At 46.0% G+C, this 26,593-nt stretch overlaps 1 long non-coding RNA gene across 1 annotated transcript in view; it reads left to right on the top strand.

Annotated features, from left to right (window-relative positions):
- The window catches only part of LOC143435452 (uncharacterized), a 37,111-nt gene extending 21,723 nt beyond the window's left edge, over window positions 1-15,388 (top strand). The window contains exon 2 of the long non-coding RNA XR_013105772.1: window positions 13,815-15,388. This is a non-coding gene — a long non-coding RNA (uncharacterized LOC143435452). The remainder of the gene's footprint in view (window positions 1-13,814) is intronic.
- The last annotated feature ends 11,205 nt before the right edge of the window (window positions 15,389-26,593 follow it).

Here is a 26,593-nt window from a genome sequence, read left to right as displayed (position 1 = left end):
GGACATGGAAGTAGAGGTACCTACATGGGTCAGATGGGACAGTGGATGTATGGATACAGGTAGTCACTGAGGGCACAGTGGGTTCGAGAGCATGTGACTGCATATTTTGTAGAGAGCAGAGATGCACAGTGGGTATAGGTTCCTGTAGATGACTTGGTTGCAGATGCCTGCAGTAGAAAGATGGCGGCAGGGGACATGTTAGGGCAGCTATGGTCCAAGACTATGTATGGGCAGTGGACATGTTAGTTCAGATTACTGCACAAGCCAAACAGCATTCGGGGTGTGAATACATGTGTCTGGAGAGATCACAGAGGAGCAGTGGGGACATGAGGGCAGTGCATTCTGTGGACAAAAGCAGTCAGTGGGTAAGACATTATTTGTGCCTGCAGAGATAGGGGACTGTGGTATGTGAGTGCAGGTGTGTCCAGGATACAGAAGAAGGCGACACTCATGTGAGTACCTGTGTCTGCAGAAGCCATAGAGAGGATACTTATGCCTGTACCAGATGTATTCAGGGGACAGAGAGCATCAGTCTGCACGTGACTGCCTGTGTTTGTAGAGGCCACAGAGGATCCTTTGAGTGCAGGTGCCTGCAGAGGCCTGAACATGGCATTAGACTCTTGAGTGCCCTAACATTCACAAGACAGAGAGGAGCCTGTGGGTACAGGTGTAAAAGTCTTTAGATGCCAGCCGGGCAGTGGGTATGTGACAACAGATGCCATCATATGCTAAAACAGGACAGTACTTGAGAGTGCAGTTACGTGTCAAGGTCATATGTAGACAAGGGGCATGTGAGTGCAGATCCCTGCATAGAGCAATCAGTCACTGTGTATGTGAACTCTGGTGTCTCTAGAGAGGTGCAGTGGACCTGAGAATGTGACTGCAGAGGCCATAGGAGCACAGTGGTATGTGTGTGCTGTGTGCCTTTAGAGGCAAGAGGGATACATGACAAGTGAGTGCAGGTGCCTACATAGGGCAGAGAGCATCAGTGGGCATGTGAATGAAGGTAACTGTAGAGTCCAGAGAAGGGCAGTGGGCATGTGAGTTCATGTGCATGGAGAGGGAACAGAGATGCAGTGGGAACATGGGTGTGCGTGCCTGCAGGGGGCAGAGAGTGTCAGAGAAGATGTGAGTGCAGGGTCCTGCAGAATACAGCCTGGCAGTGACTTGTGAGTACAGGAGCCTGCAGAGCAGGAAGGGTTTGGTGAGTATATGAGTGCCACTGTCTGCAGATGGCCGAGGAGGGCAGTGTGTGTGTGAGTGCAGGTACCTGCAGATAGAGGGGGACTGTGGCCATGTGAGTGCAGAGGCCATGGGGGCCATGGGTGTGTAAGTTGTGAGCCTGCAGAAGCACAGTAGGCAGTGGTCACATGAGGGCACTTTACTGCAGTGTATAGAAGATGTCATGAGCATGTGTCCAGGTGCCTGCAGGTTATGGAGTGCAATACTTTGAATGTGAATACAGGTGCCAGCAGAGGCTAAGGTGTGTGTTTGTGTGTGTGTGTGTGTGTGTGTGTGTGTGTGTGTGTGTGTGTGTGTAAAGCTACATGCCAAGATCAGAGGTAGGTGTTGACATGTTAGTGCAGATTCCTGACCAGGCCAGACAGTCATTGGGTATGTGAATGCAGGTGTGTCTGGAGAGGTGCAGTGGGAACATGGATTCAGGAGCATGCAGAAGTCAAACGGCATTGAGCATGTGAATGCAGGAGCCTGAAGAGACCAGCAAGAGGCTGTGGCATGGGCATGTAGCTGTGTAGAGTCCAGAGTAGGACAGAGGGCATGTGTGTGCATTGTCTCCAGAGTAGAGGGCAAGTGGGCCTGTGAGTCCAGGAACCTGCACAGACCTGGGATTCATTAAGATGTGGGTATAGATGCCTGCAGTGGTCAGAGGGAAAATGACCATGGGAGTTCCCATTCCTGCTGAGGACAGGATAGCAGGTTACCCATGGCTATAGGTGTCTCCAGAGATCAGATGTGGGAGGGTGGACTGTGAGAGCATGTGCCAACATAGACTGGCAGTGAGCATGTGTGTGCATGTGCCTACCCAAGACACGTGGTGCAGATGCCTGTAGAGGTAAGAGTGGTACAGCTGGAAAGTGGATGAAGATGTCTATAGAGGCCAGACTGGGGCAGTGGGCATGTGTGTACATGTATGTGCAGAGGGCACATGCGGGCAGAGGCCATGTGGGCACAGGTACTGACAGAGGGAGGATTGGGCTATCCTGTATGTGAGTATACATACATGCAGAGGGCAGGGAAATCACTAGACTGGAACTAAGCCTCCCTGAACATATGTTGCAGGTGTGTGGGTTGGTCTTTGTGTGGGTCCTGAACAACTGGAGTGGTGGCTCTTCCAAAAGTTATTGCCTGGACATGGGTAATGCTCTTCTAGCTGGGCTGCTCTATCAGGCCCCAGTGTGAGAGGAAATGGCTAGCCTCCCTGAGAGTTGATGTGCCAGGGTGACAGTATACTCAGGGGTCCATCACCCACTCAGATAAGTAGGGGAGGGAGGCTTGTGGATGAATTATGGGAGGAGGCAGCCAGGAGAGGGCAGTGTACTTTATATAAAGTGAATAATAAAAGATAAATTTAAGAAGTGAGTAGTGGACTTGTAAATGCTGTTGTCTTCTGAGACCAGAATGATGCAGTGGGCATGTCAGTGCAGGTCCTGCAGATGCATGAGAGAGGAGTGGGCATGTGAGTACAGGGCCATGCTGAGTCCAGAGAAGAGCAGTGGGTATGTGAGGGCAGGAACATGCAGAGAGGGGAGTTCATATCCCTGCACAGGTCAGGCAGTATTGTGTATATGACTGCAGGAATGTGAAGAGACCAGAGAGGTACACTTGTCAAGTGAGAGTGACTGCAGAGACCTAGGGGTTCTGTGAGTATGTGAGTGCAGGGGCCTCCAGAGGCCAGAAATGGATGGTGTGCATGGGTTTCCAGGTGCCTGCAGAGGACAAAGTTTCAGTTGTCATATAGGTGCAGATTCCTGCAGTGATTAGCATTTAGTCATTAGCATTAGACCTGTAACTGCACGGGCCTGCAGAGGCCAGAGGTGATAAGAGGCCTGCATGTTCACATTCCTAATGAGAACAGGTTAGCCATGTGTCAGTGAGTGTACGTGGCTCCAGATATCAGACATGAGAGTTTGCTCTGCGAGTACAGGTGCCTAGAGAAGTAAGAAAATGGACGTGGACATGTGAGTGCAGGTACCTCCTAGAGACAGACGGCTTCAATGACATGTGATTCCAAACACCTCTAGAGAGGGGCAGTGGGTGTAAGGGTGTCAGTGTCTACAGAGGACAGAGAGAGACAGTGGTCATTTGTGTGCACAAGTCTGCAGGGGTTAGTGTGGGGTAGATTACATGTGACTGTAGGTGCCTTTACAGCAAGAAGCAGTAGGCATAGAAGTATAGATACCTGTGGATGCCAGAGAAGAGGAGTGACCATGTGAGTGCAGGAGTCTGCAGAGACCAGATGATGGTTTTGTGCAGGTGAGTTCAGGCTTCTCCATTAGACAGGCTGGCAAGGGACATGTGAGTGTAAGTGCCTGGAGACAGCATATGGGACACATTCGTAATTTGAGTGCAGTTGCCCTGAGAGGTCAAAGAGATGCAGTGGCAATTAGAGTGCATGTTCCTGCAGAAATAGGGGGCAGTTGTCATATCACTTCAGTTACATGTAGAGGCCAGAGAAGGGCCATGGGCATGTGACTGCAGTTGTCTGCAGAGACCAGGGTCACAGTGGACATGTGAGTTTGATGTAAGCATAGACCAGAGGTGGCCAGGGAGCATGGGAGTAGAGGTTCTTTCAGTGTCCAGGCAGGGAGGAGGCAAGTGTATGCAGGTGTTTACGGAGGCCAGGGTGGCAGTGGCATTGTGTGTGGAAGTGTGGACAGAAACCAGAAGTTCCCAGGGTGCATATGAGTAGTAGTTCCTTCAGAGCCCATGTGGGGAGGATGCATATGCATGCAGGTGTCTGCAGAGGTCAGATGGTGGCAGTGAGCCTGGTAACTCAGGTTCCTAAGGTGGCCAGAGAAGAAGTGGGCATGTCACTGTAGGTGTGTCCAGAATCCAGAGTAGGATGGTGGGCATGTCAGTGCAAGTGCTTGGGAAGGCCAGGAAGATAGTATGCATGTAACTGCAGGTACCTGCACATGCCAGACATGCAATGAGCCTGTGAGGTGCACACGCTTCGGAAGGATTATTGGATCAGTGGTAATGGGAATGCGCATTCCTGTGGATGTCAGGAAGGCAGTGGGCATGTGAATGCAGGAGACAGCAGACTCCAAGAAGTTAGGGGGTATGTGAGTGTAGTTAGCAACCAGACAAAAGGAGGTCAGTGGGCATGTGAGTGCAGCTAAACTCCAAGACCAGATGTGGGCAGTGGGCATTTGAGAGCAGGTGCCTGCAGGGGGCAGAGGGAAGCTTCATGCATGTGAACATCTGTTCCTGCAGGGGACATGCAGGCAGTGTGCATGTGAGTTCAGATGCCTGCAAGAGACAGATGGGACAGTGGACATGTGAGTACATGCATCTGCAGAGGTCAGAAGGGGACAGGTGTCTGTGACTGAAGGTACCTGCAGAGGACAGATGAGGGCAATAGAGCATAAGGTTATAGGGGCCTACAAGGGTCAGATCAGAGTACAGATACCCACCAAGGGCAGGGTGGGTCAGTTGTCACGTGACTGCATGTTTCTGTAGACAGAGAGATGTACTATGGGCATATGGGTGTAGGTTATTGCAGAGGACAGGATGGCAGTGGGCATGTGAGTGCATGTGCTTACAGAAGACAGATGGGGATCATGGACTTATGACTAGAGGTGCCTGCTGAGGACAGAGGTGGGCATTAGCATGTCAGAGCAGGTGCCTGTAAAGAGCAGAGTTGGGCATTGTGTATGAGAATGCAGGTGCCTGCAGACACCAGAGTGAGGCAGTAGTTGTGTTAATGCAGGTTCCTGCACATGTCAGACAGTTGTTGTGTGTGCCATTGGAGGTGTCTGCAGAGGCCAGAGATGTTCAGTGGGAAGGTGAGTGCAGGTATCTGTAGATAGAATTGTGATACAGTGGGTATGCAGGTTCACATACCTGCAGAGGTCAGAGGTGGGCATTGGGCATGAGAGAGCAGGTGTATGTAGAGGTGTAGGGAGACAGTAGGCATGTGACTGCAGGTTCCTGCACATTTCAGGGATGCAGTGCACATGTGAGTGCAGCAGCCTTACTTGGGCTACTTAGATCAGTGTGTATGTACATGCACAGACCAGCAGAGGTCAGGAGAGCAGCGCTCATGTAGGGCATCTAAGCAGCAGGAAGACTTGTGGGCAGTGGACGTGTGAGTGAAGATTTCTCCATGGGACAGACAGTCACTGTGTATGTGAATAGAATACAGTCACTGAGTATGTGAATGAAGTTGTCTCAAGATGGCAGAGCAGGGTATGTGAGACAGGTGTCTCTAGAGGGCAGAGACCTGCAGTTGGACAGTGAGTGCAGGGACATGCAGAGGTCACATGTTGGAGATTGGCCTTGCATTTAGTTGTCTGTTGAGGCCAGAGTTGGCAGTGGGCATGTGAGGTCATGTTCCTGCAGAGCCCAGAGACAGGCTGTTGGGCATGTGCCTGTATTTCCCTTCTGAGGTAGAGAGAGTCAATGGGAATGAGTGTAGATGCTTGCAGAGCCCACAGTTGTCAGGGTCCATGTGAGCACAGATTCCTGCATGGCCACACAGTCGTTGGTTATGTGAATACAGGTGACTGTAGTGGCCAGTGAGGTGCAGTGGTCACGAGAGTGCAGAGTCCATAGGGGAAGCGGGTATCAGAGTTGTGTTCCTGCATAAGCAAGGGGGCGGTGGTCACATGAGGACACTGTACTGCAGTGTATAGAAGGTGAGCATGTGTGTCCAGGTGCCTTCAGGTGATGGAGTCAGGTAGTTTGCATGTGAGTGCAGGTGCCTATAGAGGGGTGTGTGTGTGTGTGTGTGTGTGTGTGTGTGTGTGTGTGTGTGTGTGTGTAGGGGGTTGTGGGCATTAGGGTAAAAGTACATTCCCATATCAGAACTTGGTGTTAACATGGTAGTTCTGATTGCTGCCCAGGCCAGACACTCATTGTGTATGTGAATGCAGGTATTCCTAGAGTTCAGAAGACTGCAGTGGGAAATTAAGTGCAGGTCATGCGGAGGCCAGAGGCCATTGAGCATGTGAGTGCAGGAGCCTGCAGAGACCAGCAAGAGGCTGTGGCATGGCCATGTAGCTGACAGTAGAGTCGTGAGAAAGAAAGTGCACATATGCATAAATTATCTGCAGAGGAAAGAGAGTTCTTGTGGGCCTATGAGTCCAGGTACTGGTAGACACTAGAGGGTACCATTTGGCTTGTGAGTGAGGTAAGTGTAGACACCAGAGAGAAGAAGTGGGCATTCGAATACTGGTGCCTATAGAGGCCGAAGAGTGGTTGTGGGCATGTAAGTGCAGGTGCCTGCAGATCTGATAGGAGGTTGCAATATTAGTGCAGGTACCTATGGAGACAAGACAGGGACCTGGGATGTGACTACAGTTTTCTGCTGAGGAACCAGGGGTGCAGTGGGTTATGTGAGTACAGATACCTGCAGAGAGCGGAGGTGCAGTGGGCATGTGAGTGCAGAGAGCAGAGGTGGGCAGTGGGCATGTGAGTGCAGAGAGCAGAGGTGGGCAGTGGGCATGTGAGTGCAGAGAGCAGAGGTGGGCAGTGGGCATGTGAGTGCAGCGAGCAGAGGTGTGCAGAGGGCATGTGAGTGCAGCTACATTCAGAGAGCAGAGGTGGGTACTTGGCATGGAAGTAAGGGCAGTTAAGGGAGTTAAGGGGGCAATGTTTATGTGAATGCTGGTGTCTGCAGAGAGCAGAGAGAGGCAGAGGGCATGTATGTGCAGGTGTCTGCAGGGGAAAGAAGGGGTAGTGGGCTTGTGAGTGCAGGTGCCTGAGTGGTCAGAATGTTTCATGTAGAGGTCAGAGAGTGGCAGTGGGTATGTGAGAACATTTGTCTTTAGAGACAAGTGAAAATACATGGAAAGGCCAGAGACAGGCAGTACCCTCGAGACTTCATGTTTCTTCAGAGGACAGGCTGGCAGTGGTATTTGCAGGTATCTCTACATGCCTCGCATGCAGTGGGCATGTGAGTGCAGGAGCCTCCATAGGTCTAGTTGGAGCAGTGAGCATGTGAACACATGTCTGGTCAGATGTCAGGAGGGCAGTGTTCATGTCAGTACAGGTGCCAGCAGACTTCAGGAGAGCAGTTGGCATGTGAGTGTAGCTAAACAGCAGGACCAGATGGGACAGGGGACATGTGAGTGCAGGTGCCTACAGACTGCACAGCATCACTATGGCCATGTGAATGCCTGTGCCTTTAGAGGACAGACTCACAATGTGTATGTGAGTGCATATGCCTTCAGGGGACAGAGATTGCAATTTGTCAGGTGAGTACACGTGTCTCTAGAGGCTAGTGTGAGGCAGTGGCCGTTGGATTATGGCTTCCTGTAGAGGACAAACAGTAGGCATATGAGTGTAGGTGCCTCATAAGGACTCAGTCATATGAATGCCTGTTCCTGCAGAGGACATACTGCCAATGTGCATGTGAGTTCAGATGCCTGCAGGAGACAGATGGGGGCTGTAGGACTTTACTGTGAGTGCATGTTTCTGCAGAGGTCAGAAGGGAGCAGTTTGCCTGTGACTGAAGGTGACTGCAGAGGACAGGTGGGTGCATTTGACTTGAGAGTATAGGGGCCTACATGGGTCTGATGGGGCAGTGGGCATAGGAATACAGATACCCAACAGTGGCAGGGTTGGACAGTGGTCATGTGACTGCACATTGCTCTAGAGAGTTGGACAGTGGGCATATGGGTGTAGGTTATTGCAGAGGACAGGATGGCAGTGGGCATGTGAGTGCATGTGCTTACAGAAGACAGATGGAGGTCATGGGCATGTGACTAGAGATGCCTGCTGAGGACAGAGGTGGGCAATGAGCATGTCAGAGCAGGTGCCTGCAAAGAGCAGAGTTGGGCATTGTGTATGAGAATGCAGGTGCCTTCAGAGACCAGAGAGATGTAATGTGTGTGCAGATGCATCAGGAGACAGAGAGGGACAATTTGTGCATGACCGCATGTGCCTGTAGAGCCACAGAGGGTCAGTTAGCCTTTGAGTACATGTGTCTACAGAGAACAGGAATTCAATGGTCGTACAAGTGCAGATACACAGAGTGTGGGGCAGTGTACATATGAGCGTGGGTATGTGTAGAAACCAGGTATGAGGATGGCTATATGGGTGTGTGTTCCTGCACAGGATGGGGTAGCCATGGGCATGTGACTGCAGGTGTCTGAAGAAGACAGGTGGACAGAGTGGGCATGTGAGTGCAGGAACATGCAGAGGTCAGAGTGAGGCAGTGTTCCTGTGAGTGTTGGTTCATGCAGAGTCCAGGGTGGTTAGTGACCGTGTGTGGCCAGGAACTTTTCATAGGGCAAACATATTGTAGCAATGTAAATGCAGATGCCTGAGATGCCAGGGATGCAATGGTTATGTGCTTGCAGGTGTTTCCAGATTTGATAAGCGGGGGTTGCTCTAAGAGACAAGAGAAAGAATGTAGCCATGTGATTCCAGTTACCTGCTGAGAACATGGGGGTGCAGTGGGTATGTGAGTATATATACCTATAGAGAGCAGAGGGAGGGGACACTGGGCATGTGACTGCAGGTGTCTGCAGAGGATAGATTGTGCAGTGGGTGTTGATGCCAGCAGAGGCCAAAGGTGTGCATTGGGCATGAACGTGCAGGTGTCTGCAGAGACCAACATGAGACCTTGAACATGTGACTGCCTGTCACTGTAGAATCCTGGGATGCAGTGTGCATGTGTGTGGAGGAGCCTTCACAGGGCTAAGTGGAGCAGTGGGAATGTGAGTCCATGTGCTATAGATGCCAGGAGTGCAGTGGGCATGTGAGTGAAGTTTCCAGAAGCTTTCAGCAGATCAGTGAGCATATGAGTGTAGCTAGGAGCAGAGGTGGAGATGAGGCACATCAGTACAAATTTCTGCCCAGAGCAGGTAGTCATTGGGTTTGTGAATGCAGTTGTCTGGAGAGGCCAGAGAGGTGAAATTGGCAACTGAGGGTAGGTGAGTGCATAGAACATTGTGGGGGCCTGGGGGCTGTAGCTACGTGAGTATATGTCTCTGCACAGATAAGAGGACAGAGTTCATGTATGTTCAGATGTCAACAGAATACAGATGGGAAAAGTGGGCATGAGAGATCAGGTATCCTCCTCGGAGGATGGAGGATTTCAATGGTCATGTGAATGCAGGTGCCTGCAGAGGACAGAGGGAGATGGAAACATGAGTGCCCATGTCTTCAGGGACCAGATATGTGCAGTGGGCATGTGAGTCAGGTACCAACATAGTGCATGGGGTCACATTGGGTATGTGAGTGCTGGAGCCTCTGGAGGGAGAACTGGAGCATTGGGAATGGGAATGTTCATTCCTTCAGATACCTGAAAGACAGTGGGCACGTGAATGCAGGTGCCATCAGATTTCAGGAAGACCAAGGGCATGTAATGATAGCTATAATTGGGTGTCTAGAAGACAGGGGGCCTGTGAGTATAGCTATCAACCAGACAAGAGGTGGGCAGTAGAAATGCCAATGCAGATTCCTGCACAGGCCAGGCAGTAATTTGAGTATATTAAGAGAATTGTTTCAAGAGGAGAGAGAGGTGCACTGGACACTTGAGGGCTGAAGTGTTAGTGAGCAGTACCTATGAGTTTATGTGCCTGCAGAGGCAAGGGGGCAGTGGGCATGAGAGTTCTGGTGACTGTAGTTTATAGAAGAGGGTATGGGGCATGTGAGTGCATGTATTTGCAGAGGGCAGAATAGGGCAATGGGCAGGGAGCATATCTACCTGTAGAGACCAGAGAGGGGCAGTAGGCTGTGAGTTCATGTGTCTGCAGAGAACAGAGTGTCATGGACACATAGATGCAGATTTCCACAGTGGTCAAATGGGAGAAGTGGACATGTGGGTACTGGTGACTGTATATATCACAGTGGCTCAGTATGTTTTTGAGTGTAGGTTCCTGCAGAGGCTGGGGAAGGCAGTGAGCGTGTGAGTGTAGAGACATGCAGAGGGGAGAGGGGGCAGTGGGTATGTGACTGCAGTTGTCTTAGACCCCAGGGATACACTGGGAATTTGAGTGAAGAAGCATTCAGAGGGCTAAGTGGAGAATAGGAAAAGTGAGGGCACATGTCTGCAGATGCCAGGAGGGCAGTAGGCATATAAGTGATGTTGCCAGCAAGTCCAGGAGAGCCGTGTGCATCAGAGGGCAGCTAAACACCAGGAACAGGATGTCAGCAGTGGACATGTTAGTGCAGATTCCTGCACAGGTCAGTCAGTCATTGTGTATGTGAATGCTGGTGCCTGGAGAGACCAGAGGAGTGCAATTGTCCTGTGAGTGTAGAGGCATAGGGGGCTGTGGGTTTGAATGATGGAGAAGGAAGGAGGCTGTGGTCATGTGACTGCAGGTGTCTGCAGAAGACAGATGGGGGCAGTGGGCATGGGAGTGCAGGTGCCTTCTGAGGATACAAGGTTTCAATAGTAATGTGAGAGCAGGTGTCTGCAGAGGCCAGAGGGGGCATTGGTAATCTGAGTGTCCATGGCTGCAGGGTAAGAAGTGTGAGTGCAGTTGCCTCCAGAGGCCAGAGGAGGGCAGTAATCCTCTGAATGCAGGTTTTCTGGAGAGTCCAGAGAGAGTGCAGTGTATGTGAGTCCAGATACCTGAAGAGGCCAGAGAGTAGTAATGGGCTTCTGAGAGCAAGTAACTGTGGGGGGCAGATAGAGACAGTGGACATGGGAGGACAGGGGACTGCAGAGGTCAGAGATCTTCAGAGAACAGAGAGGAGTAGTAGGCATGTCAGTGCAGGTGCCCTCAGAGGAGAGAGGAGTGGAATGGACAAGTGAGTTCAGGTAACTGGAGAGTCCAGAGAGAGGCCATGGGCATGGGAGTACAGGGTCCTGCAGAGACTAGAGAAGGACAGTGGACATGTGAGTTCATGTGCATGGAGAGGCAACAGACGTGCAGTGATAACACAGGCATGTGCCTGCAGAGGCCAGAGAGTGTCAGAGAGCATGTGAGTGCAGGGTACAGCAGAATATAGACTGGCTGTGACCTGTGAGTGCAGGTGTGTTCAGAGGCCAGAGTTAGGTGTTGGTCATATCAGTGCAAGTGCTTGGAAAGGCCAGGGAGATAACATGTATATGACTGCAGGTTCCTGCACATGGAAGGCATGCCATGAACCCAAGAGGTCCACACCCTTTGGAAGTATTATTGGGTAAGTGTTAACGAGAATGCACATGTCAGGAAGGCAGTAGGCATGTGAATGCAGGTGACATCAGACTCCAAGAAGTTAGAGGGTATGTGAGTGTAATTAGCAACCAGACAAATGGTGTGCAGTAGAAATGTCAGTGCAGCTTCCTGCACAGTCTGGGCAGTCAATGGGTGTGTGAATCTCTGGAGGACAGAGAGGTGCAAATGCAGGAAAGAGTGTGTGCCAGCACAGAGGAGGGACCAAGGGACATATGAGGCAGTGAATATGTGAGCACAGGTGCCTTCTGTGGCCACAGGAGGGCAATGGGTGTGTGAGTTCCATGCAGGAAGCAGTGAGTCAGAGAACATGGGAGTGTAGAGGTAAGCAAGGCTGTGGTCATGTTTTTGCAGGTAGCTGGAGGATATGGAACAGGGCAATGAGTATGTTAATACAGGAGCATGCAGAGAGCAAATTGGTGCAGTGGGCATAAGGCATAGCTACCTGTACACACCAGAGAGTATTAGTGGCTGTGGGCATGTGAGTGCAGAGAGCAGATATGTACAGTGGGCATGTGAGTGCAGAGAGCAGATGCAGGCAGTGAACATGTGAGTGCAAACTGCAGAGATGAGCAGTGGGCATGAGAGTATGGAGAGCAAATGTGTGCAATGGGCATCTGAATGCTGAGAACACATGTATACAGTGTCTATGTGACTGTATAGTGCAGAGACGGGCAGTTGGCATGAGATTGCAGAGTGCACAGGTGGGAACTGGGCATGTGAGTACAGAGTGAAGAAGTGGGAAGTGGGCATGTGAGTGCAGAGAACAGATGTGTAAAGTGGGCTTATAAGTGCAGAGATCAGAGGTAATCATTGGGCACGTGCGTACAGAGAGCAGATGTAGGCAGTGGGCATGTGAGTGCAGAGAGCAGACTGTGCAGTGGGCATGTGAGAGTAAGAGGGCAGAGGTGGTTAGTAGGCATGTGAGTTCAGAGAGCAAATGTGGGCACTGGGCATGTAAGTGCAGAGGGTAGTTGTGTACAGTGGGCATGTGAGTATAGAGGACAGATATTGACAGTGGACATTTGAAGTGCTGAGAACATTGGCTGGAAGTGGGCATGTGAGTGGAGAGAGCAGAGGTGTGCAGTGAACATGTGAAGGCAGAGATCAGATGTGTGTAGTGGGCATCTAAGTGCAGACAGCAAGTGTAGGCAGTTGATGTCAGTGCATGAAGCAGAGGTGTGCAGTGGGCATGTGAGTGCATGGAGCAGAGGTGTACAGTGGGCATGGGTGCAAAGGAAAGAGGCCAGCAGTTGGCATGTGAGTGCATTTAGCAAATGTGGGCAGTGGGCATATGGGAGCAGAGGGCAGGTGTGTGGAGTTGCCATGTAAGTACAGAGAGCAGAGATGGGCAGTGGGCATGTGAGTACAGAGAGCAGAGATGGGCAGTGGGCATGTGAGTGCATTTAGCAGATGTTTACAGTGGCTATGTAGTGCAGAGAGTAGAGTTGTATAGTGGGCATGTGAGTTCAGCGAGCAGAGGTGGGAGTGGGCATGTGAGTGCAGAGAGCAGAGGTGGGCAGTGGGCATGTGAGTGCAGACAGCAGAGGTGGGCAGTGGGCATGTGAGTGCAGACAGCAGAGGTGTGCAGTGGGCATGTGAGTGCAGAGAGCAGAGGTGTGCAGTGGGCATGTGAGTGCATGGAGCAGAGGTGTGCAGTGGGCATGTGAGTGCAGAGAGCAGAGGTGGGCAGTGGGCATGTGAGTGCAGGAACATGCCGAGAGATCAGTGCCGGGCAGTTTTCATGGTAGTAGAACCCCCTGTAGATGCCTGAAAAAAGCAGTGGGTAAGTGAGTGGAGCTGCATGCAGAGTTTTTGGTGTCTGTAGGCATGTAGATGCTGATGCCTTCAGAGACTAGAGTTGGGCATTGTACATGATAGTGCAGTTGCCTCTAGAGACACAGGGAGGGGGTGGGCCTTTGACTGCATATACCTGTTGATTCCAGGGGTCAGTGGGCATGTGACTGCAGGTTCCTTCTGATGGCAGTGGAGCACTGTGAATTTGAATGCAGCAGCCTTCAGAGCGCTAACTCAAGCAGTGGGTGTTTGAATGCACATGCCCACTGATGCCATGAGTGCAGTGGGCATGCCTGTGCATGTGACATCAGATGCCAGAGGGTATAGCAGTGGGTATGTGAGTGTAACTAGCAAGAAGAGCAGAGGTGGGCAGTGGACATGTTAATGCAGACTCCTGCACAGGACAGGCAGTTATTGTATATGTCATTGGAGGTGTCTGGAGAGGACAGAAAGGTGCAGTGGGAAAGTGAGTGTAGGTGAATGCAAGGCCCATTGCAAGGCAGTGGGTGTGAGTGCAGGTACCTGGAGAGATATGGTGGGACATAGTCATGTGAATGCAAATGAATAGAAGAGAAATTCATAGAGCATGAGCTATTAGTGTTATGTTCAGGAAATTTTCCCCTATGCCAATGTGTTCTTTCCTACTTTTTCTTCTATTAGATTCAATGTATCTGGTTTTATTTGGAGGTCCTTTATCCACTTGGACTTGAGCTCTGAAAAAGAGATAAGAATGAGTCAATTTGCATTCTTCTACATGCTGACCACGAGTTGAACCAGGACCATTTGTTGAAGATGCTTTCTTTTTTCCACTGAATGGTTTTGGCTTCTTTGTCAAAGATCAAGTGACCTTAGGTGTGTGAGTTCATTTCTGTTTCTTCAATTCTATTCCACTGATCTACCTGCCAATATCATGTAGTTTTTATCACTATTTACCACCTGCCTCTGCCTCCCAAGTGCTGGGATTAAAGGTGTGCGCCACCACTGCCCGGCTTTGGAAGTTCTTTTTATTGTTGAAAATGGTTTTCACTAATGGGACGTCATAAAATTGCAAAGCTTCTGTAAGGCAACGGACACAGTCAACAAGACAAAACAGCAACCCACAGATTGGGAAAAGATCTTTACCAATCCTATATCTGATAGAGGGCTAATATTCAAAATATATAAAGAACTCAAGAAGTTAGACTCCAGAGAACCAAATAGCTCTATTAAAAATGGGGTATAGAGCTAAACAAAGAATTCTAAACTGAGGAATACTGAATGAAATGTACCTAAAGAAATGTTCAACATCCTTAGTCATCAGGGCATGCAAATCAAAACAACCTTGAGATTCCACCTCACACCAGTCAGAATGGCTAAGATCAAAAACTCAGGTGACAGCAGATGCTGGCAAGGATGTGGTGAAAGAGGAACACTCCTCCATTGTTGGTGGGACTGCATGCTGGCAAAACCACTTTGGAGATCAATCTGGTGATTCCTCAGAAATTTGGAAATAATTCTACCCAAAGACCCGGCTATACCACTCCTGGACATATACCCAAAAGATGCTCCAACGTATAACTAGGACACATGCTCTACTTTGTTTATAGCAGCCTTTTTTTATAATAGCCAGAAGCTGGAAACAACCCACATGTACCTCAACAGAAGAATGGATACAGAGACTGTGGTATATTTACACTCAGATATTAAAATTAATGACTTCATCAAATTCGCAGGAAATGGATGAAACTAGAAAATATCATCCAGAGTGAGGTAACCCAGATACAAAAGGACACACATTGTATATACTTATTGACAAGTGGATATTAGCCCAAAAGCTCAGAGTACCAACGATACAAGCTACTACCATATGGAGTTTAAGAAGAAGGAAGACCAAAATGTAGATGCTTCAATCCTGTATATTATGAGAAAGAAAGCAATCATAGGAAGTAGAGGGAGGGAGAGAGGAGGGGAAGGGAAAAGGGGGCAGGATCAGGTTTTGGAAGGGACAGGAGAGAAGTCAGGAAATTGAATAGAAACATGCAGCACTAGGGGATGGAGAACTGGGGATAGCTACTAGAAAGTCCCAGACTCCAGGAAAGCAAGAGGCTCCCAGGACCCAACAGAGATAATTTTAGCTAGAGACCACTTCCAGTAGATAGACATGGCACCCAGTTGATATATGGGGCCACCAAGCATCTCAAAAATTTTAACCTAGAAATGTTTCTTTCCAAAGGAAAGATAGACAAAATTGGAACCGATACTGAAGGAAAAGGCAACCAGAGACCACCATACCTAGGGGTCCATCCCATCTGCAGACACCAAACCCCCACACTATTACTGATGCCAAGAAGTGCTTGCTGACAGGAGCCTGGTATGGCTGTTCCTTGAGATGGTTTTACCAGCACCTGGCCAATACAGATGCACATACTCACAGCCAACCATCAGAATGAACCAGGGTAACCCAATGGAAGACATGGGGAAGGATTGAAGGAGCAAAAGGGAATTGCAACCCCATAGGAAGAACAATATCAACCAACCAGATCCCCCGAGCTCCAAGGGCCATGAAGGGACCCATGGCTCCAGCTGCATATGTAGCAGAAGATTGCCTTATCTGGCATCAAGGGGAGGAAGGCCCTTGGTCTTGTGGAGGCTAGATGACCCAGCATAGGGGGATGCTAGATCAGTGAGGCAGCAGTGGGTGAGTAGGTGGAGGAGCATCATCATAGAGGCCAAGGGGAGGGGGAGGAGGTAAGGGATGGGAGAGCATTGTGAATGGGTAACCGGGAAGGGGGATATCATTTGAAATGTAAATGAATAAAATGATTAATAATAAAAAAAAATAAGTTCATGTGGCTGCATTTGCCTGCAGTTGCCTCTTGGGGGCAATAGTCTGTGAGGGCAGATGCCTGCTGAGGTCAGGGAGGGGCAATCAGTATGTGACCATGCTTGCTTGCAGAGAGCAGAGGAGGGCAGAGGCCATGCGAGTCCAAGTACCTGTAGAGAGCCGAGTGGGTCCATGGACTTGAATATAGGTGACTGCAAAGCCAGAGAGAGTAAGTAGCATTTGTTTAAAGATGCCTATAAGGAATAGAGCGGGGTAGGCTGCAGGGGAGCACCGATGCCTGTAGAGGAAAGTGGAGGGAGTAGTGTGCATGTGGCTTGTAGGTACATACTGAGGCCAGCATGGGCAGTAGACATGTGAGTATATGCTCTTACAAGGGACAGGATGACAGTGGTCATGTCAGTGCAGGTGCCTGCAGAAGACAGGTGGAGGCAGTAGGCACATGACTGCAGGTGCATGCAGAGACCAGAGAGAACAGGAGACATGTGACTGCAGATCCCTGCAGAGGCCACAGAAGGGAGTTATCAAAACACTGACATGTTATGTTCTCTCTGTTCTGTTGTACCCCATGTGTTTGTTAGGGTGTTGAATGAGCTGTATGTAAACCCTTCCTGGAAGGGTAATAGTATTTTTAAAGAACAAAATATTTCTAGAAATGGTCTTCACTATCCTGTTCCCTTTCTTTTGGTTTGAGAGTGTGCTCTGACTTACACATGCATCAGTTGTGTTAGTAGACCTAGAAACAGCTTGGAGGCTCTGTTTTTCTTTAGTTAACAACTAGTTAAATGCCACAGATATCTGGATGCTCTATTTTCAGTTGATTCAATCTATTATAATAATAATCCAGATGATGTTATTAATCTGTGGACCTGAAATACTCTAGTCTTCTCTATGTTGTATTACTGTTGTTTGCAGTCATCCCACACTGAGATGGTCCTGATTCACACCTAACTCTGTAGTAAAAACATACAGGATGTTTTAAAACAATTGTTCTGTCTGCCTAATATGCTGTTTGCTGGGAACCACAGAAACACATACACACAGAGAAACACATCACATATGGCTGCCTGTACTCTGACAATTAAAAGCTTATCAATTAGTTGATACTGCTAAATCTTTCTGTATTGATTTTCATTAAATCTAGTCTGTCTATAGTACAAATATAGACAATGGCTAAAATATATGAATGAAAAGAAATTGATACCTCACCACAATTTTAAAAATCCATACTTTGAGAACTAATAAAGCTATTCTATTTCAAAATTGTAAATGTTCTCCTGTAAAGATAGCAATTTAACATAGGAACCAAATGTTTGGTTTCTTTTACATTTTCATCTATCATACACTACATCCCAACTGAAGTTGCTTCTCTCTCCCCTCCCCACAGTTTCTTTCCCCTACCTCCCTTTCGAAAGATCCACCTCCCCTCAGAAAAGAGCAGACCTTCCATGGACATCAACCTAATAAGGCATAACAAACCACATTTAAGTCCAGGCACCTCCCCTCATATCAAGGCTGGACAAGGCAACCCACTAGGAAGAAAAGGGTCCCAACACAGGTAAAAGAGCCAAAGCCAGACCCTGATCCCACTGTTAGGAATCCCACAACAACACTGACCTACACAGCCATAACATATATGCAGAGGACCTAGGTCAGACCCATACAGGATCCCTGATCTCTGTGAGCCCACTTGAGTCGCAGTCAGTTGATTCTGTAGGCCGTGCTCTTGTGGTCTCCCTGACCTCTCTGGTTCCTCCAATCCTTCCTCCCCTTCATCCCCAGAACTCCCCAAGCTCTACCAAATATTTGGATGAGGGACTCTGGATCTGCTCCCATCTGTTGCTGGATGAAGTCTCTCTGGCCTCTCTGATGATGATCATGGTAGCCTCCAGTCCTTAACATCCTGCAGGCATATCAAGCTGTAAGTTAGCGGTTTTGTGGCTGGGTTGGTATCCAAATCCCTCTACTTGAGGTCTTGCATGAAGAACCCAATTCTTTTGTCTAAACCAACAAGACATTCTTAAAGAAATTGTATTTTGTGATGAACTTAGATATTAAATTTGTTGAAATTTCTGTTTCTATTTCAGACATTTGGCTATATGGGAGCTTGTTTCCACAATGTCTGACTTTATTTAAGGATCATGTAATGTGGAAATATTTTAAATCACCACTTTGTAAGCAATCATTTTAAATAGACTCAAGTACAATAAACCTATTCTACCAAAGTTTATAGAATTTTCATCGGAAATAGATTTTTTATAGTTCTATATTGTGCTACTTGTTGCTAGGTCTACATATAAGAGGAAACATAAACTAACTAAACTTAAAAAATAAATTTAAAAATTCTAAAAGTACTAGATACCTGTAAATCTATATGTAATTACTCAATTTTCAAAACACTTCTACTCTTTTTAGTTGTTTTGAAACTTTATAATGAACTATTGTCTGTTACTTAGGAGTTGTGTTTTCAAGAAGCCTTACCAATGGAAAGGTCTACAGAAAATCTTCTGACAAAGGAAACTGAAAAGATTTTTGAGATGCTAGGATATTACTCATAGAATAAGCAATGTAACTCAGTTATGCCTGACCTGAAAGTCACTTTCATACCTCAAAAGCTTGAAACGGGCCTAAAGAATTTTTTTTTGGCAATAATTGACATCTGTCACTTAGCTGTCTCCCTCAACTGTGGGTTCCCATCAGACTAACTGAGGTTAGCCTAGCATTGTGAGACAATGGAGAAGGAGCCATCAAATGGTTAGTTGGCATTGTCTTTAGCTAATAATGTTTAGAGACAAAGAGGAACATAGCCAAAACTGAAATAAAGTTATGTTTGGCATGGTAGCATGTGCCTGGAATCCCAGCACCTGGGTAGCTAGGCTTCACAAGGAAACACTGTCTTGATCAAATGAGATAAGATTGCTTATAGCAAGCATCACCAACAGAATACAAGAGATAGAAGAGAGAATCTCAGGTGCAGAAGATACCATAGAAAATATTGACACAAGTGTCAAAGAAAATGCAAAATGCAAAAAGTTCTTAACACAAAATATCCAGGAAATCCAGGACACAATAAGGAGACCAAACCTAAGGATAATAGGTATAGATGAGAGTGAAGATTCCCAACTTAAAGGGCCAATAAATATCTTCAACAAAATTATAGATGAAAGCTTCCCTAATCTAAAGAAAGAGATGCCCATAAACATACAAGAAGCCTATAGAACACCAAATAGACTAGACCAGAAAAGAAATATCCCCCGTCACATAATAATCAAAACACCAAGTGCACAAAACAAAGAAAGAATGTTAAATACAGTAAGGGGAAAAGGCCAAGTAACATATAAAGGCAGAAATATCAGAATTACACCAGACTTCTCACCAGATACTATAAAAGCTAGAAGACGCTGGACAGATGTCATACAGACCCTAAGAGAACACAAATGCCAGCCCAGGCTACTATATCCAGCAAAACACTTAATTACCATAGAGGGAGAAACCAAGATATTCCACGATAAAACCAAATTTATACAATATATTTATACAAACCCAGCATTACAAAGGATAATAGCAGGAAAGCTCCAATCCAAGGAGGGAAATTATACCCTAGAAAGAGCAAGACAGTAACCCTCTTCGAACAAATCCAAAAGAAGGCAGTCACACAAAGATAATTTCACCTCTAATAACAAAAATAACATGAAACAGCAATCACTGTTCCTTAATATCTCTTAACATCAATGAACTAAATTCCCCAATTCAAAGATATAGGCTAACTGACAATACATAAACAGGACCCAGCATTTTGCTGCATACAGGAAACCCATGTCAGTGACAAAGACAGACTCTACCTTAGAGTAAAAGGCCAGAAAACAATTTTTCAAGCAAATGGTCCTAAGAAACAAGCTGGAGTAGCCATTCTAAAATCTCCAGCCCGAGAATACAAGGGAGGACTCATGGCTCCACCTGTATAGGTAGGTGAGGGTGGCCTTGCCAGTCATCAGTGGAAGTGGACAGCCTTGGTGCCTGAAAGTTTGGATTCCCTAGTGTTGGGGAATTTGAGAGCAGGGAGGCGGAAATGGGAGGATGGTGGGAGCACACCCTCATAGAAACTCCCAGAATTATATGGATTCAACATGACAGAGGCAGGCTGCCAGAAGACTAGATTCCAGAATTCAAACAAAAAAATTATCTTGATACTAAAATTTGTTTTGAGAATTTTATATTGCAGAATACACAGCCTTGGTGTATCTACTCATCAAGCAAGCTGGGCAGACCTGCTCAAACCTCTGATGTCCTGGAATGCCAGCTGGGTGCAGTGAAGATACAGCATCAGAGGCTTATCAATTTCCTCTTTTTTCCCCGCCCCTCTTCTATTATCTCAATGCCCATAATCAGCTTGAAGAAGTTAATGAAGAGTCGGTGCCCCTGTTCCCTGAGCATGGGGACTGGGGTGGTTAATATTGGGCTGTCTTTCTAGGGGAAAGTAGTGGTTTTGTTGGAACAGGAAGGATTAGCTAGGATTTATTGCATAGCCATAACCTATTGGTAGAAATATGTATAATTGTTATTAAGATGAAGTTATAATTTCTTAAATGGTACAAAATTTACTTTGATTTCAAATTTAAGGTTTTCATTGGTACAAGCTTCTTATTGATATAAAAGTGAGATTAATATTGTTACTCTCATAGGCACTGTGCCTATATAACACATTTAGGAATACAAGGCTTAGACCCAGTCCTTCTTTAACTTTTTTTAACTGATTTGAGATGGTTAGACTGTGAGTCAAGGGCCTATAGCAAATTCATGGCTCTGAAAATTCAGAAAATGCCCTTTATTTATTTGTTTATTGTTAGGCTGTTTTCTATATTTTATTTAGAAGTAGCTGAGAGGAGTTAACAGACAACAATCCAGATTGCCTTACATGGATAGTTGGTTTTCAAAACATCAAAAGTCCACAGAATTGACGTTACAAACATTTCTGTATTAATGTTCATTTTGATTAGAGACCTGTCTGCTCCTGATAACTTCCGGTCTTGGACTCTAAGAAGAAATTGAGCATCTTTGGAGTTATTCCAGTTGTGGTGAGACAACCACTAGGCAAGAATTGCCTCTTTTCATCTACAGACAAATTACTGTCCAGAAAAGGTTACATTTGAGGAATAGTTGACTGATTATATCTGCCAATACAGAGTAATCAGCCCTTAATAATTCTGCATCACTCAGTCTGTCAGATGATCCTGGGCCAGAAGGCTGAAGATTGGATACTCCAATGTTTTGTAGTATAGGAACTGTCCAGGTATTCAGTGGTCTCTATAAATTGGCTATGTTTTAGAAGCTATGCTTTGTGCTTTCCATAATTTCAGTTAATTCAGTCATTCTGGATTTCTGACAGGGTTGAAGACTTATAGTCTCATAGCCAATCCCAGCTATTTACTTTGAGAGAAAGGATTTTAGGTGGTGGTTTTCAGCTGACATTCATTCTAAAGGCAAGAAAAAAGCCAGGCTCAGAACTAAGTCTTTTACTTAGGAGAGATGACAGAGGTACAAGTTAGTCAACAAAATGATGGACTGGGTATTAGGTCTATCTTGTACTTTACTGACACAAATTGGTATAGTTATGCACTAATTGTATCTTGAAAGAAATGTTTTGTTTTAACAGGAAGGGTGATATGTAGGAGGAGCTAAGGTGGGATGAGTAAGGAGAGGAAGAGGAGGAGCAAGGGGAGGAGGAGGAGAAGGAGAGGAGGAGGTAGGTGACGAAGGGGGGGCAAACATGGAGGAGGATGTTTGTGTGTGTCTCCGCCAGTCAGATAGTTGATATATCTAGGTTGGGCATTGAGTTACACACCTGATTGTATGGACATCTTGATATTGAGCAATACCAAACTTATAAAGCCTTTGATTAACATTTAAAAATTTGTATAAAAGCAAAAGGGAGAAAGGGACATGGGATAAAAGTTTTCTAGGGGGAATGGGGAAAGTGGATGGCATCTGAAATGTAAATAAAATATCCAATTAAAAAATAAATAAACAAAAAAAGATTGCTTGTAGCAGTGCTTCCAAGGGTAACTAAAAGCCTAGATGTTATGAAAAATGATTCCAGGGTAGAGAGGAGGCCCATTAATGAAGAACACTAGCTGCTCTTTCAAAGGACATCGGTATGATTCTCACTATCCACATGAAAGTTTATAACTGCCAATCGCTTCGGTTCCATGGGTTGTGACACCTACTCTGGCCTACATGAACATAATCACATACATGTAATTTGTATATATATATTTATGTATGTGCCTGTATTTATATACATGCAGAGAAAACTCTTATACACATGATAATTTTTTTAAAAAAAGAAAAATTATCTTTATATACACCTGTCTCACACTATATAAATGTATTCTAATGTCGCTTCCTACTTGTAGTTTATTAGGTTTGGGACATAGACACATTTCACCCCAAAGATGAAGTGTTAAGGCAAATTGGGGGAAATACAATCAACCTGACAGGAATGAAGATGAACTGTGTTCAGTATCCACCAGAGAAAACTACTCAGACATGGATGTAAGCCAGAAGCAAGTGTTTGGGACCTACACTAAGTGTTAGGATCCCAGTGTGGCTCTGAGTTTTTCTCAGAGTGAGCTTTTTAACACAAACCATGTCCTGGATTGACATACTCCTTTTAACAAGGACAGTTAGCCAAAAACAGAATTCTAGAAACTAACAAGCAAGGTTAGTACATTTATAAACTTTCTCAAAATGATAGATTTGTTTGTTTAGGCCTTTGTTTCAAATTTTGGTGAGAGGTGTTGTCTATGTCCTGAGTTTTACATTCTAAATGATACTTCCATCATGAAGTCCATTGTGCTAAGGTCTGAGGGCCTACTAAGTCTACATTTACCACTGGTCTTAGTGAATGAATCAAATCACAGACTCATCCTGCTCTAAAGAGGGGTGGTTTGTCCTAAGGACTATTAATTTTACTGAATGGATACTAATTGGGCATGTGTGTTAAAATGTGGCTGCCCACTATGAGTCCAGTCAGAATGAGAATTAAAGGCCCAGTCAGTGCTGAAAGCAGAAGAGTTACCCAGAAATCCAAGAGAACAGTGACTGGTAGCAATTATCTGATTTATCTTTGTCTCTTTGTCTTTTGGAGCTTTTTTGCATGCTATGGCAAGATTTTTTAAATCAATCCTGATCAATTATAGAAACATTTTTTTTCACAAAGCCAGACCTAATTTCTTTTATCTCATGAGAAGTAAGATTGAGTTGAGTCTCTCCAAGTTTGCAGAACCTTTTCTGCAAGGGAATCTACCTGTGGTTTTAATTGAGGGAAAAAAAAAGCCTTTTACTACCTCTAGGCCTGTGGAACCTGTCTACTTAGTTTCAAAAGTATAGAAGAGACACATTTAGTCAAACCATTATTAATACATGCCAACCATGTAATCTCAGGGGCTCAGTATTATTGCTGTTATCTATATGAATTAACTCATAAGGCAGAATAGCAGGCATCAGATTAAAAGGAATTGCCTAGGTTTTATAAGTTTTTTTGGATATTAGACACGTTTTAACCCCTTATACATCCTCTAAAATTAATTTGGGCTATCCCCAGTCACAGTGAGTTAGGTTAGGCTATGGGCTGGCCATTTGCTTCGTTCCTATCCCTGTTTAGTATGGGCCTTGGTGTGTAAGCATAGCCAACATTCCTGGATGATTTATAGCTGGGAATGATTACCTTTATCCCCAGAGTCCTTTCCTGTGGCACCGAGTCTGATTCTCTAGGTTTTTCCTGTTTTCCAAAGGCTAGAATCTTTTAAAGGAACTTTTCAGGAAGCCTCAGTTTTACAACCCCAATTTTTGCAATGGAAACTCCTTTGTTCTGTCAAGTAGAGAGGTTCAGCTGCATGACATGCATAGAATCATAAGCTCTGTGTTCCTATTTTAAATAATAAAGTCCCACACCTTCCCTTTTCTCTGTACAAGCTGTCACTTAGAGTGGGCCACATTAAGAAAAGTTCAATATGGAATATAAGTTGCTGGTTCACATTCACAATAGATAATACCTTCCCTGTATTTGTCTTCCTCAGTTTCCAGTCCAGGCCTGAGAGCTGTGGAGCTTGTACCCTGACCTTGTATTCACACCCATAGTGCATAAGACTCAGAGGAGCAGAGAGTAGATGAACCCAAGTCCCCAGTGAATCCTTCATTTCAATGGGTCCATAGTCCAGAGATGGTTGATTTAGTAACAGCACCTGTGGCTTCTACTCTCTGGACCTGGGTGTGGTGGATCCATGGTGTAATGCCAGCTACTTTCACCACCACAGGAGTGGAGAGAATCACCTTGCATGATCCTTTCCAGGTTAGTTCTAGGATCCCTTTGACTACTTACATGATCCAGACAATTTCACTGGACTTGACGAAGGGGAAACTGGTATTGGACCAAGAGTGCAGCTGATTTTCTCTCAGATAAAATCTTTATGGAGAACTGGAATGCCTATATGGACATGAGAAAGAAATGGTTAGAGATTTCTACCAACTGCTGGTCCCTGAGTCTGGTCACTGCTTTTAGAGCCATTTGTTGGGCAGACAAGACTGGCAATTGAGGACAGCAATTTGTAGAGGAAGCCAAATAGCCTCTAGAGGACCAAGCTTTATTAGAGTTCCTCTTTTTTAGCAATGAGAAGCCCTCATTCACTATAGATCATACTTAGTATTAAAAGTATACATTTTTAAATACTGGAGTGTAGGCTTTGATTTTTTTTTTAACCTACTTTTTTTGTTTTTTTGAGACAGGGTTTCTCTTTATAGCCCTGGCTGTCCTGGAACTTACTCTGTAGACTAGACTGGCCTCGAACTCAGAAATCAGCCTGCCTCTGCCTCCCAAGTGCTGGGATTAAAGGTGTGTGCCACCACTGCCCAGCCAAAACCTACTTTTAGTAAGTGTCCTTAAATGATTTAATCTCCCTCCAGCCCAACCCCCAATAGCCATAGTGGTAATGATAGGTTAATAGGGCAAAGAAGGATGTAGACCTGTTTAGAAATAGTTCTTTGGAGAGAATACAATCTGCATGTCAGGATATCAGTAGTTCACGTCACATGAATCAGCACCAGTAACTCAATCCACTCACAGACATCTGCCAGGAATCCATAAGGACAGTGACTGAATCAGGAGAAACTCTGAAGCTCTGTCAGTTGGCCTGAGTCTGAGGAAGCAGCAAGAAGCCACCGGAACACCACCAAAAGTTCTTTGGTGCACTTCTCTCTATGAAGTCACAATAAACAATGACTAGTAAGAACCAGCCACTCGCAGCCACAGAACATAATCAATGCTAAACTGTTTGGAAATGTCCCCTGTCCAAGCTGTCATAACTCCAATTTAGCCTCAGGAAGATTTTTTTTAGACAAGGACAGAAATCAGCCACAATCATTGCTAAAATACCACAAAACAGTCTCTAGGCCATATATTAGTATTCACCTCTGAAACCTCTTAAGTCAGGCCCCCATATTCCAATTACCGTCAGGACCATACTAGGATGATCCATTAAGCCCCAATTAAATGTTTCATCTGCTTTCCTAATCCAAAGTCTCAAGCTCTACATTCTACCAAGAAGAAGTCACATGGTCAGGCCTTACACAGGTTTGAACTTCTGTCTTGGGGTTTCTATTGCTAAGAAAAGACCCTCTGACCAAGGCAACTCTTATAAAGGAATACATCTAATTGGGGGCTGGCCTACATTTCAAAGGTTTAGTCCATTATCATCATGGCAGGAATCACGTTGGCATGCAAGCAGACATGGTCCTGTAAAAGTTGCTGAGCGTTCTACAGCAGGAAGAGATAGTGACATTGGGCATCTGAAACTTAAAAGCCACCCCCAGTGATACACCTTTTCCATCAATGCCACATCTACTTCAAAAGGTCCTAGGTTTTAACAGTGCCATTCCCTATTACCCTATGAGGGCCATAGTAATTCATACCATCACACCAGAGAAAGCCACTGGTCAATATAGGAAAACAGAACTGACAGAAATACACACATAGAGATATTGTAAAGACAACCAGGGGTGGCCACCAGATACCACATTCATACTACTGAACAGACAGAAGGATACAGTGACTAAGAAGGAACCCTTCTGCAGCCATTTTGAATAAAACTTGTATTTTGAATGGGAGGGGTCAAATAAAGTTTAAGTTCCCAAGACCTCCCTAAGAAACTGACATCCTGTTTGATAGCAAATGACGTTTACATGTATAACTGACATCCAGGTTGGCAAATTGAGACATGAAGGCTAGGCATGTTTCCCTGACACAGTTGAATAACCCAACCCAGGATAAATGTAGCATGAAGACATATTCCTAAGGAAGTCCCCATCTCTAAATCCTGATTGGTAGGATAATTTGGCATAGATCTTGTGATGGTTTAAATATACTTGGCCTAGGGAGTGGCACTGTTAGGAGGTGTGGCCTTGTTGGAGGAAGTGTGTCACTGTGGGCATGGACTTTGAGACCCTTGTTCTTCTGCCTGAAGATAGTCTTCTCCTGAGTGCCTTCAGATCAAGATGTAGAACTCTCAGTCTCTTCCCCAGCACCATGCCTGCCTGGATGCTGCCATGCTTTCTGCCATGATGA

This window comes from Arvicanthis niloticus, chromosome X (assembly GCF_011762505.2).
Source record: "Arvicanthis niloticus isolate mArvNil1 chromosome X, mArvNil1.pat.X, whole genome shotgun sequence".
NCBI classification, from domain to species: Eukaryota; Metazoa; Chordata; class Mammalia; order Rodentia; family Muridae; genus Arvicanthis; species Arvicanthis niloticus.
Note: the sequence above shows the minus strand (reverse complement) of the source record. Positions and strands in the feature narration are given on the sequence as shown.